At 38.3% G+C, this 12,520-nt stretch overlaps 1 pseudogene; it reads right to left on the reverse strand.

Moving 5' to 3' along the window:
• Positions 1 to 9,629: 9,629 nt before the first annotated feature.
• Positions 9,630 to 11,005, reverse strand: LOC101567461 (annotated as a pseudogene).
• Between the last annotated feature and the right edge of the window lie 1,515 nt (positions 11,006 to 12,520).

The raw sequence follows: 12,520 nt of genomic DNA on the forward strand, positions 1-12,520 counted from the left end.
ATTGCATGCAGTGTATCCCTCAGGGTGGGTGTGGTACTCACACCCATAATCCCAGCATTGGATCATGAATTTATCACAAACTCTAGAAGCCCATGCCATGACTGCATGAGGCTTTGGCAGACATCTAGACACAAACCATACCATTAGGTAAATGCAAATTAAAACCAAACTGATATAAGACACATCATCATAACACTAGCAGGGACAAAATATAAAGTTTTGATATTAACGAGTGTTGGTTGAGTATACAAAGTAACTAAAATCCCCATTCATTATTGAGGAGAAATGAAAAATAGCATAGCCACTTTGGAAAACATTCAGGAGTTTCATTTAAAATTAAAATGCATTTATATTTGCATTCAGCATTCCTACTTCTAGGTATTACCCTAGAGAAATTAAAACATTTCTGCACAAAGACTCTTAGATGCATTCCCAAAGCACTGTTACTCATAAAGTCTCATGTTACAAGTCACCTGAATGGTCAACAACTGGAAAGTGACTGATCAGACCACCTTATGTCAATACTATGGTTTTACTCAGGGACAAAATGTTGGTGCATAAAACACATGATTCTCTTGAGTGTTAGGCTATATGAAGAAAGGCAGCCAGAAAAGCTTACCAATTATATGGTCATATTCACAAAATACTACAATCAAGGCAAGACTGACCATAAAACCAAAGTGTCAGTTGTTGCCATTTATAGAAGGGTTGAGTGGAGTGATCATAAATTGACGTAAGAATAATTTGGGGAGTGATGTAAAGTTCCTGTGATTCGCTCATAGTAACAGTGGCACTGGTGCACACTGGGCAAAACAAATCAGAAACTCTAGTAAAATTTAATGTATAAAATGTAAAACTATAATATAATTCAAATGTTATAGATAAAAATATCTGCTCTGCAATTTAATTGCTATCTTAATCAGCAGTGTTTTAAAATTATTGTTCCTCATTATCAGACATTCAATCTGTAAAATTGTAGCAAATAATGGTAATAAATGTTTATTGCATCTACTCCCTGTACCTTAAAATATCTTGCCTCAATTTTTAGCTAATATATACCCTATTAATAGCCTTATAAGCTATAAAGTACCCCTTTGAACATGTTTTCATCCTCATGCAACATTTGTGTAATGAATGGCTAAATAAGACATCTTGGGTTTTTTAAACTTGTGAGAAAAGATGACTGTGACAGTCCACTGTTTTCCACTTTTCCTCAAATTTATGAAGCCACTGCATTACAGCCATAAGAATGACTTCCAAAGGCCTTTATCTTAGATAGCTGCAATCATTTCTTTTCCAGCTGAGCCGAGTTATACGCTTGCCTTAAAATGCCACCCGATGTTTGATTTATGCACAGTGGACAAGAGTGCACACTGCTCTGCCTCCCGGCTCACAGCAGCTCTCACACTGACCCTTTCAATTCAATGGGCAACTATTGAGTATCTGCTTATAGATAAGGTTGGATTTAGGGGTCCAAAAAAGGAAAAAATATTTTTATGCATTTGCCTTTTTGTGGAATGGATATTATTATACACTATTTCATATTTCACTGCAAAAATCTTTGTTCAAGCTCCAATTATTTTTGCAATTCCTCTCACTAGGAGCTTTATCTCAAAATATTTCCCTGAAGGTCACCCTACACATTGAACTAAATCACCTTTCTCACTATTCCATTTTTTGCTTAATAAAACAAAAAACTTTCAAGTAATCTCCCTTGCCCACTGATACAGAGGAATACAGTGTAAAGGTAATGCCATTAAGTTGGATAAATCTGAGTTTAAAACTTGATTACCACAGAATGATCAAAAAATATCTTCTGTAAGCCTCCTTTTCTTTTTGTATAAAACAATAAGCATATACCTTCTAGCATCCAACTGAATAGTTTGACATGATATTTAGCAAATATAGTAGCTGTCTGATGTACAATAGTCATTACTAAAAGCTACACTCTTCAAGTGTTATTTTTCTCTAAATATTTTTGGGCCAGGTTCATATCTCGAATTAGTTTTTGTTAACAAGTTTCTGCATCAGAAAAAGATAATATGATGATTTCTACAAAAGCAGGTAAACACAGCAACACAGTATGCGTACCACACAGCGGGTCAAGGTTGCCCAAGGTCCCAAGTGCCTATGTATGAGACACTTGGGGAAATGTGGCAGAAATACGCAACACTCCAAAAAATGAGAACTCTAAAAGTATGTCTTTCTACCTTGAGGCTTTTTGTTTACTTTAAATTTGCTCATGACTGTGAATTAATTCCCCATTTACATTACAACTGGATTTTGTGATGTACTGAGCTCCTCAGTTTTACACTGGCATTATTGCCTTATCTCTTTCTCCTGAAGCCTGAATGCAGATGGTTTAGATAGAAAAGATAAATTTTCCTTGTAAATTCGTGTGCATGCAAGTAAGCTGTGTCACATCTATTCTGACTTTCTTACTTCTTAATGAAACATCTACTTGACTGGAGCACAATGCGAGCCTTTGTTGGAGGCAGTGTGTGTGTGTGTGTGTGTGTGTGTGTGTGTGTGTGTGTGTTTATCTAGTAACAATGCAGAAAGTGTTGGAGAATGCAGAATGAAGACAGCTAGTGTAGGACCTGGGAAGAAAAACTATATAAATATCAATTCATCGCTTACACCAAAGGAGATAGCTTTCAAGAAAACTAAATATTGTTATATATGTATCAAGTTCTAAAGTATTTCATTATAAGTATCATTATATTTGAGTGTGATATCCTATACAAATTGATTCTAATTATTTCCATTTAAATAAATGACTCAATAATATAAAAGGCACAAAAGATGCCTATTCTCTATGTAGTAAGTGTTTTGCTGAGATTGATTCATGGAAATAAAGTGTGTTCTGAAGCGTGAACCTCTTCTCCATCCATTACTGTGGAAGAGGTCATTCCTAAAATAAGCGATAACTCCAACAGGGGCACACTGTCCTCTAGAACCCTCTGGGTGGGGTAGAGGAGCGATTTTCAGACATACTAAAGAAAATAGTGGGAGATAACTTGTGAAAGATGAGGTTTACTAAGTTATCAACAACAAAAATAAAATAGGGCTTCTTGAGATCTACTAATGGAAATACAGACTCCAGACATGGAAGGCTGCCCTAATAACCAGAAAGTTCAGCGGTGTTGGGAAAAGCAGGAAATTTTCAGCAGCAGCAGGCTGGACGGGGAGATGGCCAGAGCCGACTCAAGGTGCACAGCAGTGGCGGGATGACCTGCGACACTCGGCATAGCAGTGCTGTGCTATGTGAGTTTGCTGCACAGAGTAAACTACATAGAGGAGACATCATTAGTGTGTTTTGCTCTATTATATGGCTATCTTTTCAAGTACACCTGACTCACTCTATAGGCAGAAAAGTAGTTTGTACAGCTAGATCTCATCTTCCCAGACCCCAGGGACCATAAAGAGAACACTTATCCAGACACTGTGATGGCCGGGCCCTTAGGATGCTGCTTTGAGGGCAAGAGTCCTGCAAACACACAAGAGGTTTTTCAGGGATCTGGTGCTCAGTTCCTTGCTCTTTCTCAGAAATGGTGCAAATGGTGGGAATTGGACTGAAATAGATATTTATTTTTCTATAAGACTGTAAGAATGGGAGCTGGAACTGAAAATAGAAATAGGGTAACAGGTACTCTCAGTTGCAGAGAGCCAGACTGTCCTAATCAGAAAACTCGTAAAGGAGGTTTGCACACGCTGTTTCCCCTTCTGCCTCTCAAACTTCAATACCACAATCAAATTTCAACTCCTCCCAACTGTCACATAACTGATTCCCCAGCTTTTAGGATTCTCTTTTCCCTGCCAAGCCCTCTCTCACATTTAATGAAATAGGAATTTTCTTTTTCCATTTATAAACTTCACTTTTTCTATAAAAACAAAAGCAATGATTGCAAATAAAATATACAAACAAGCACACTGTGAGACATAGAATTCATATGTTAACTATAAATATGTAATTCAGTGAATAATGTGACAAGCAGAGATATTGCAATTAAGCAACACATATGTTAAGTAGACAGCTATGAAGATCAAAGAACAGTTATTCATAATCCATTAAATACACTTAGGCACGTTACATTTTTGGCATACAGTAAATTCATATACAGTGAATTCTTTTTTGATACACAGGTTTATAAAACCAGTGAATATTTATAAGTTTTTAAAATGGGCACCTGTTGGTGTCACTTTTTCTACCTCTACTGGGACTTTCCCAAAAACATAAATAAAATGTACTCTGCTCTTCAGGGTCAGTGATGAACTGCACCTCAGCAAGGTCTCCTTCAAACTTCTTTTCTGACAATGTATCGAAAGTTTCAAATATCATGCTCTTTTAAAGCTCCTTGTACTCTGCCCTGCGTGTGTTCTTCTGCTGGCATTTTCCCTAGTCCCATCTCCCTGTATTTTAAAAATTTATCTACTGCACAGTGTCATTTGAAAATCTTCACTTGACAGAAAGTCTCTGTTCCTTGAATTCTGGGTTATATTTTCAGGTGGTAGCATGATAATATGGAGGCAGATGAAGGCAAATCTTTCCAAGAGAGCCAACATTTCATTTATAGCGCTGAAGGTAACACTGGACTCATTGAAAGTAGCAACTGGAGATTTTCAATAGTATCTGTGAGTTCCTGAGTTTATCTGCTGAAAAAAGCCCAAATGCTTCCCAGAGTCCTCCTGCCATCAGTGCCCAGACTCTCTAACACCTCGCTCTGGTTGGACAGAGTGCACCACACATTCCTCTTCGCCTGGCACATGGTCCTCCAGATGCACCTGGGAGGTCGCAAATGTCACAAAAGTTCCAGCGTGCAGCATGTGTGGCTTCAGCTCAGCCACTCTGGGGCTTTTTGTCTTTGATTCTGCTTTCTGTTTCCTCTACAACGGACAACCACCTGCATTCTTTATCAATAATCATTTAATGGCTTAGTATTTCTCTCTCCTTCACCACCTGCCTTGTTCACTTACCACATGAAGCTGCACTTCAGTAATCACTACTGAAAACTTGCCATCACTTGGGACAGACAATGCAGAAGAATTTTTAAAAAGCTGCTGAATGAAATAGAATGCTAAGCCTGCAAAACAGGCTTTTATTGTTTCAATTTACTCTTGTTTACTCAGATGTGTTGTTTGTTCCTGTTGTAATTTGAACATTTCAAAGTATTTCACTGAAACTAGAGGACATTTAAGGCCACAGGAGCCCAAATTCCAAAGCTAGCTATTAAATTATTGTCTCTTTTATCTATTCACTGTTTAAATATTCTATCTTCCCTTATGTGTCCTTACCTCATATTTTTTTAAACTTTTCTTTTTTATTCAAATTCCTTCTTTTCTTTGCTTTTTATGCCCTGCCCACTATTTTTCTTTGCCTTTCAAAATATCAATTTGTATCTTTTCAGATGTGGGTGCTTCTGCTACTAGGCCAATCCTTTACATATATTGACTGGTGTAAAACCCTAAAACCACAAGGAGGTTAAGAACATACTAGTTGCAGGATGATGCACATTTTAAAGTAGATGGAACAGGGCTGGGGAGATAACTTGGAGTCCTGAATGCCTACCTGGCAAGTGCAAGGCCCTGAGTTTGATCCCCAGTACCACATACTGTGTCAGCCCTGGAACTCTGAGTGCACCATGGCTGCCCTGAAACTGGGCATGGTGCTGCACACCTGTAATCCCAGCCCTGGGGAGGCTGAGACAGGAGGATCACTAGCAGTCCAAGCTGAGTAGGAAGACCCTGTGTTAAATAAAATAAAATAAAATAAAATAAAATAAAATAAAATAAAATAAAATAAAATAAAATAAAATAATAAATAAAGTACCTTTAAACATTCAAGAGGGAAAGTTCACTTTTGTGACTTTTCTTGTGGCTTGTACTCTGAGACAGAGTGAAATATCTGTATTGATTTGCATGGGGTAGGTAAAGCTGGTTACCCCTAAGCCAGTACAAATAAAAAAGTTTTATTTTCAGGTTTGAACACAATATTCATAGACTGCCATATTCATAAGAATAATAACAGCCAGATTTATTATTTTTAGAAACATCCTTCTGTGATGAGAAAGTGCAATGTACTCAGCACTGCACATGTTAAAATTGGTTTTCCTTAATTATGGTAATTGGTGCCCCGCTACAAAGTCATTAATTGCTGTGTGTTAGTGGCTATGCTTCTAAGAAACTCCTCCAGAAGAGATGGTGGTGGCTCCTAGTACTTTGACCTGCTCATTAATCAGTATCTCCAGTTGGAAAAGTTGGAGATGAGGCCAAGTTTTGCTTTTGCTTCTTCACTCCTAGCTCTTGTACTTGGTGCCTCAACATCACACAGCTGCTTCTGAGCAGTTCTCTTTCACCACTATCTTTAGAAATAGTAAGATAGGAATTGGACGGTTGTTGGTTATTCGTCAGTTTTCCTTTCAGCAGGGCAGCATGCCTGCAATTTAAAGAAATTGGCTGTGGGTGTCATGGCTAGCTGGCGCCAAGGCACAAGCACAGTGGTGGCAGCACAGAGTGGAACAAAGGTGCTTAGTTCACAGTGGCCAGGAAGCAAAGTAGGGAAGCTGTACCATAGAGGACGAGGCATTGGACCACATGTAGAACTGAAGCTTTACCTTTGCAACTCATGCAAATGCATTTATCAGTTTATTTTACTACTTTGCTTGCCTGCTTCCCAAGTCAAGCAAGTTGACAGTCCACATTAAATGTTGTACCCTTCCCCTTGTTAATTTCACACCATATACATCTCTTTCATTGTACTTAATTTTCAAATAAAGACAATGAGTTATTAATTATACTTAATGTAATATAACTGTCTTGTTCACAATAAAAAATACCTACAATGCAGAAGAATTTTTAAAAAGCTGCTGAATGAAGTAGAAAGCTAAACTTACAAAATGGGCTTTTATTGTTTCAATTTGGATTTTAAGAGTTCACCTATCTTTCACAAATCCAAGTCAAAATCTCTTCTGAGACTCAAGGCAAATTCTTCACTGTAAGCCTCTATAAAAATCAAAAGCAAGTTAACCTAATCTGAAGGTACAATGACACAGTGTAAACATTCCATTCCAAAAGAGAAACTAGGGTACTAGAAAAGAGCTGGACCAAACCAAGACCAAAATGGAGCAGGAGAGTCATGTCTGCAGTTCTGTGTCTGGCATCTTGAGCTCAAGGTGGTGAGATGTGAATTCGACAGTGTCTTGGAAGCTCCCTGCTGATAATTTTGCTGGCTGCAGCCATGTACCTCCTCTCTTGAGTTGACTTTCTTCATAAACTGAAGCTTTCTTTGGCTATGTGCCACATTAGCACAAACTGACCCCCCTTAGACCATGGCTGCAATAGCCTCTAAAACCATGGATGCTTGAACTCAGGAAAATGCATCCCTAGGTAGTCCTGAGAGAATAATGTACACTGGAGGTCTCTTCTCAAAACAAAATCTTTTAAAATATTCCCTTTTTATACCTTTAAGCCTGCCGTGGCCACAACCTGGTCCATTCCTTAGATGCCCTTGAAACATCTTTTCTACAGTTCTAATGAAAAGTTCCTGGTTTACTTTTAATAGCAGTAATCTTTTCAGTAACCACTTTCTGCTCAGTACCAACTTTATAGCCATGTTCTTTCTTGCCAAGCTGCACAGTTTTCATAGCTTTCAGCTCTGCTTGGCAATTCTGATTCTTATTGCAAATTCAAATGAAAACGTCAGAACTGCTCATGACATTGCATGGACACTAGACTACCTCGAGATTTCTTGTCACAGCAATACATTTACCAACCTTGAGTTCAACCTCATATAAATACATTGAGTATCGGAAATATAAAGACAAGCTTTTTTTTCCAGACTACAACGTGAATGGGCACTAGCTCACTTCCTAATGTAGTCTGTGTTTCCATTAGAAAATTTCTAGGCCTGGCCTTTATTGTCCTTGTTCCTATCACTGTTCTTTTTTTTTTTTTAGAGCTTCAACCCAAATTATCCACCATTCTCTGCTTTTAGCCTTCCAGGTCAGTTCTAGTCACCTCTAGTGTAAAGGAGAAAAGTCATAACTTGGCTAATGACTTCAGGAGATCTGCTCCACGGTTAGCTGGCTTCAAGGCAGAACTATCACGGTGGAACACAGGTACTTAGTTCATGTTGTCCAGGTAAGAGAACAAGAAAACAACATCAGAGAGAATGGAGCAAGTAATCAGATACAGCCCCATGGTCGCATCTCCATGACCAACCTACACATCTAACGAATGCCTTCCTGATACCCTGGGCAGCTCCCAGTCCAATGAAATGGGGAAACCACCATAACCAGCATGATGCTTTGAACCTACATATCATCTTCTGGTACAGTTGCAGGTGAAAAGGATTTTAAAAATGGTTTTTCAGCATCATTTATTTGACTAAGTTTGAGCAAGGATATACTATGTTTTGTTACAATATGATAGTGAATTATAGTAAGTAGAGCTTACCTTCCAGAAAGATAAAATCTGTTCATGAAAAAATGGCACAAAATGAGAAAATTATGTACCAACAGTGACAAAATAGTAGGCAAGTGGCTTCCTAATAAGTGGTAAATGTGCCATGTAACTGAGAAGATTTTTTCTTCTCTGATAAAGTAACTTCAGATAACAATTACCATCCATGCTAAGGTTTGGTACAATGTTTGATCCTTCTGTAAATCATCCTTTCTAGGGAATTCTGAAAGTACAGCATAAAGGAAGGTAAATAGGGTATTCACATTAGAATATGACCAGAATTTTTTATGCAGTAGTTTTGTAATTTGGCAAATTTCTTTAACATATCTGAAAATCAAAGTTTTAATCTAAAAAATGAAGCTAATTCTATCTCATGAAACACTTTGCAGGCTAGTAAATTCATTTACTAATATAAAATAATATGTTCAATATTAAATTTTCTTCTTTTTGGTTACTTCTAATTTTTAAATCAATTTTGCATGTTTATATCTGCTAACCAAAATAACTATTTATAGACAACATTATGGAATACAACAACCATTGTTGAATTGTTACTTTGTTTAATGAAACCTTGTATCATTTCTATTTTTTTATAATTTTCTTTAGATTCACTAAATTTATTTTAAAAATCATAAAACATTTTCCACAAAAGAGCATTAAGTTCTGCACACTGCTCTGAACAGATGCCAGGGACACGTGGACTATTGTCACTTTCCTCCCTGTCCCACACCCCAAATGTTTAAGGGACCACACAAAGCAATTACATGGGAGGAGAATTTCTAAACCACCAACAATGAACAAAAAATAAGATCTCACTCTGCTGATGTTTTAAAATTTCATTTTTAGTTTTTGTATGCCCTTCCTCCTAACCCTGTTTGTAAGGAACTGAAACATTATATCTGATGAACAGCAAAGATTTCACTATACCTCAAATGCAGAAAACCTATGAAGCAGAGGAATGTTGGCTTTTTATTTGTTTTGTTCTGGTTTTTTACAGTACCGGCAATTGAGCTCAGGACCTTGCACTTGCCAGGCAAGTGCTTATTCTACAGAGCTTTCTCCCCAGCCCTGGCTTTGTAAACAGAAGCAGACGAGAGAGAGAGAGAGAGAGAGAGAGAGAGAGAGAGAGAGAGAGAGAGAGAGAGAATTTCTTCTGTTCTTCACCAATCTTAGAAAAACTTTCCAGAATACTGCTTTGCACTGTTCTGCAGCAAATACTGTACATTCTGTACCTGATCCTGTGTTCCTGTAATGGGAATGACCTGATCTTTGGATCCTTCTAAGGGCTCATCAATTTTGATAGGTGCTCCCGATTCATGACAGATTTGTTTAATCCTCTGACCACCTTTGCCATCCAAATCTTTGGGAATAGTTACTTGTATAGTAATAATGGGTCCACCAAGATCACTTTATGAGCCACGACCCCCTGCATAGGAATAATCATATCCAGAGCCACCCTGTGGTTCATCTGCTATCTGCCATTCTGATGGGCTCCATGTGTCTATCGCAGAGGCCCGAGTTTCATCAGCACTGAAACCAACCATGCCATCATAGCGGTCTCCAGGTCTTCCTCTTCTATCATAGGCCATCAGATCTCCTCCTCTAGGTGGTGGTGGTAGTGGAAGAGGAAGATTCATAGCTTGCTACCACCCCGGCCACCTCGACCAGGAGAGGGGGTGGTGGTCCCCGACAAGGACTCATGTCATCATAATCTCTTCTAGAGAGAGGCATGGGATGCCTACCTCAATCAGGAGGCACTCTGTCAAAACAACCTCTTCCCCACATGGGAAATCCTACAAGCCATCCACAGTAGTCATCGAACATCATGGTAAAACCACCGTAAGTCTAAGTTTCATCATAAAAATTGGGATCATAAGGCTGTGCACGTTCTTTGATAGGAAACTCAGATATATGATCAAGGATGATCTCTACACACTCTACAACCCTGCCAGGCTTTCCTCTAACAAGAACAACTCTGTCAGCGGAATGAGGACAGCATTCTTGGAAAAGCTTGATTATTGTCTGAGTGTTCTCTTGAAGTTCTTTGATCTTAGCATCTTTGACTCCAATAATTCCTCCTGCCAGACTTAATGAATAAGCAGCCTCAACTCGCAGCCAAAGTCACTTCCTTTATAGTGTTGGTAAGGTACGCATTCCACAGCATCAGATTCGAGCAGGAGCTGGCTGGTTGCAGTGGGTGACAGCAACTGCAGGCCCTCTTCCAATGTAGGGGTGATGTTCTTGAGATTTTCTCCAATTGTTTCAGTGTCAGCACTGACACTCAATATGTGCTTGGGGCCACTGCTCTCCCGGACTGAAACCCTGGCATTAGAGTCTGCACGGAGACCCTTAATGTCCTTGCCTACTTTTCCAGTCACTGCCCCAGCATTCTTGCTCTGAAGCAGAATTTGGAATTCAACCATCTCATCGGTGTTTCTTGATCTTTTAAATGCTTGCTCCTCTTACATACCTTCAGCAGGACATTTCCAAATTCACCATTAGTGTCAGTGTTGGGAAGGGTTTCCTCTGGCTGCTCAGTTTCCATTTTCTTGTATTAAATGGACACACTGATCTATATGCCACAAACAAGTGGGATCAGGCAGGAAGCTGAGGTCAGTGCAGCAGAGAAGCGGAGGACGAAGGTGGCTGCAGTACATCTGCCCGGAGCGCCCTCCCCACATCTTGTCGCTCACTCACTGGCTTTTACATATTTTATTTTTATTTTTATTTTTACTTTTTACCATTTTGCACCCTTTTAAAAAATTAAAACAAAATATTTCTGGGTATTAGGGAAAGCTTTACATGAGAAATATATAAATACAAGAGATATTCCTAATACGTGAAATAATTTTTCTGAAATTTTAAGATTAAAATTGTCATAGAAATGAATACATCTAATTAAGTTTATACCAGTGCATCCACCTCTGTTCTGAATTCCATTCACCAACCTTTACAGGAATCTCACTTTACCTTTTCTTTCTTCTCTTCCTTTTATCTTAAAACTTTTAACATCAATTTAAAATGTTTAATTTATTTAAGTTCACTTCATCTTATAAAGAAAAGTTTCCTCATGGGACCTTGGTGTTTAACTTTGGTTCTCCATTTCTTTCTCCTAGTAGACAAATTTATTCAAAGTTATCCACACTCACTTCCTCTTTATTCTCCACCTCTTGCCTCTCCAGCTATTCCTATAATCTCCGAGACCTTATATATGACATTGGTATCTAATCACTGTGTGTCTTCCAGAGTCCATGAATGACCCTAGATTTAGTTAGTTAGTTAGTTAGTTAGTTAGTTCTTAATGTATTTGATACAGGGTCTTGCTATGCAGCTCAAACTCATAGTGATCCTCCTGATTTCAGCCTCCCCAGCATTGGGATTACAGGCATGCACACCACCACACCCCTGGACTTGACCCTAGATTTGGATGCCAGCTGACTTTTACGTTTCCTCCACCAGGCCTGAAGCCTCTTATGGACTCTAAAAGATCTCTCTCTTCTGCAACATCTGCCTTTCTGTAGCATTATTTCTTATTGCTTTATTTAATGGGCACACTAATAGTCTTGTTTTCTAATCCCAAATAATCCTTCACCTTTGATGTCTTCCTCTTCTTCACTCAGTGCTCAAATTACCACTAACTATAGTTCAACAATGTTCTGAATTATCTGCTGATTCTAATTCTTTTTCTCCTTAGATGTCTTTCATTGCTACTATATACACTTTAATCTTGATCTCTTCTGAGTCATTATAAAGAGTAGATTTATTTACTGCTTTATCATAATCAGATGTAGTTACCATTAATAATATGTACCTTTAAATCTGTACCTTCACCTTGTTACCAAATTTCAACTTACCCCAATAATATTTATTTCAAACAAATGCCTAGAAGTCTTTCATGATTCTACACATCTATCCTACTTGCAACCTTGGCAGATCTACAGTTAATGTAGGACTTGAGACATACTTGAGACAAAATACTTATCTCTGTGCTCATCTCTACTGTATCAGTTCATTTCTTCTTAGGACAGCCTCAAGAGCTCTTTATTGAGACCCCAGCTTG

The sequence above is a fragment of the Octodon degus genome, unplaced genomic scaffold, assembly GCF_000260255.1.
Source record: "Octodon degus isolate 3935 unplaced genomic scaffold, OctDeg1.0 scaffold00038, whole genome shotgun sequence".
Lineage (NCBI taxonomy): Eukaryota > Metazoa > Chordata > Mammalia > Rodentia > Octodontidae > Octodon > Octodon degus.